The sequence below is a fragment of the Citrus clementina genome, unplaced genomic scaffold, assembly GCF_000493195.1.
Source record: "Citrus clementina cultivar Clemenules unplaced genomic scaffold, Citrus_clementina_v1.0 scaffold_9, whole genome shotgun sequence".
NCBI classification, from domain to species: domain Eukaryota; kingdom Viridiplantae; phylum Streptophyta; class Magnoliopsida; order Sapindales; family Rutaceae; genus Citrus; species Citrus x clementina.
In genome coordinates, this window is record NW_006261964.1 from 12894591 (window position 1) to 12896919 (window position 2329).

Here is a 2329-nt window from a genome sequence, read left to right on the forward strand (position 1 = left end):
AATCCCAACAGCTATAATATACATAAGTATGATTATGGCTTTGTAATGAATATATAAGGTGTAAGCTTTTTGATTTAGTGTTTTAAGTACTTGTTTCAAGCATTTTATCCTTCAAGGATAAGTAAATAGTTTCTTTATTTTAATTTCGATACATTATAGTTTAGATTCACATTTTATTAATAAATTTTAGGACTTTAGGCATATGAACTATATGTCTAAAATTCTTTATATTTTGTTAATTAATTTTACTTCTTCTAGTGTATGGACTACAGGTCCAAAATTTGGCCAATCATATAATTGATATTCTTTCATATTTTTATGATTAAGGATCTTGAATATTTTATCATAACTAAATTTTTACTGACAATAATCTTATCTCAATTTTAATTTTTCTCTTGCACTAGGTACCAACATACTATTGATCAAATGTTTTTATTTTTCATTATAAATGCCCAATGAGATCTTTCGAAACTTTTAATAAATATGCCTCTACATGGGCTAAAGATTTCTCTTTGTTAATGTGCATGTGTGTCTTTTATAGGGCAATTTGAATCTCTTTTTATTTCTCAAAATTTACCTCTTCAAAGATATTTTAGATTTATTTTATAGTAAGTACATTATGCCTTTCCAAGGGCAATATGTTTAATAATTTAATATAAATCAAATATTTTGCTATGTATGCAAATGTGATCTCTTTAAAAGCACTAATTTATTTCTTCAAGCACCAATTGGTCTACCATATACTTTAGGCATTCATATATTTATTTGTCTTATCATTTTGTCCTTCTAGGACATCATGTCAACCAACAATCATATTTTTTTTGTGATTTTTCACTTTTGCGTATCAATAAATTCATTCAATAATTCATCAATAAAGGGCATTGTATAATAAGCGTGTTGAACTTCTTCAAATAAATTAACTCATATAAAGATTAAAATGGGATAAAGGTAATGGAAGGAATTTATATTGTCTACCAAATGTATATCACTTTGCTCCCCTAATTGTAGGAGGACTTTAACAAAATTATTAAGCTTTGCATAGCAAATTTGCTAAGCCAAATTAGTAAAGATTTTGGATTTGAACTTCTGGTCCATCCCCAATATTAATTCACTTTCATACCACTTCTGGTGGTATAATATTCACATGTTGATTTCTTATGATAAGACCTATAACTATTATAATTTTGAAAAGTTGTTTGATAATGGTTATATCCAATATTAATCGCACAAGAATAGAAATCCATTAAGGAATTGAATTAGTCACAATTTTATTTTAATCAAAAACTCATATTTTATCTTTTAATAAAAGAAAGCATAGTGTCAATTTATATTGGCACTCTTGATTTACTACTGCAAGAGTATATTTGTGCTACCAAATCATGTGTCTTCTAATATGTTTTCTTTTATTTTTTCTCTGCACATCATTTCAAATGAGAGAATCAATTGAGCTTTTGAAATTATCATCAAGCTTTATATATGAACTTTTTTCTCCTTTAGAGAGATGATCATAAAGAAAATCATAATCCTTTAAAATCATTCAGAGATTGATTTCTTTCACAAAATATTATAGTACTATTCACGATCTCAAACATGTGAATATTAATTAGATTTTAGTAACTCAAGAAATCATAAAAGAATCATTCATCAAGAATCCAGTAAAAACATATGGATCAATGTATATACACTTATATAATGAATCCTTCAAAGATGTTAGTGAATGACATCATAATTTTGGAATAATTCTTTAGGAACATATTTTGAAAGAAAAGTGATTAACGCTAGAAAGTATACATTTAATAAAGGTTAAAATTATTATTTTTTCACTTACAATCTTGATTAATGCATTCATAAGTTATAAATTATCTTAATACTCCTCCAATATAATTTCATATTAAATTAAATTGTATTATATTAATTTTATCTTAATTTTATATTGTAAATATAATTCAAAAATAAAGAGGAAAAGGAAGCCGAAAGTGAAGACAAAGAAGATGAATTGCATTGAAAAGAAAAAAGAAAAAAAGTGGAGCCACTTATCAATAATTGTTATAAAAATAATAAAAAATTAAATAATAATAAAAAGAGAGGAGGAAGAGGCCGAAGTTGCCTATAAAAAGGAGGCAAGAGTGAAATTGGAGGAGGGGGAAAATGGGGTGCCTGAGAATGGAAAGGAAGAGTAAAATCAAAGAGAAGGCGAAGAAATGTAGAAGAGGGGTGAGTAATGGATGGTTTAGTTTTAAAATTTTTTTCTCTTTCTTTTGTAATTTATTTTCTTGTAATTTATTTTGGAAGTTTAAAGGTTCCAATCATTCGTCTACTTCGATCGAAC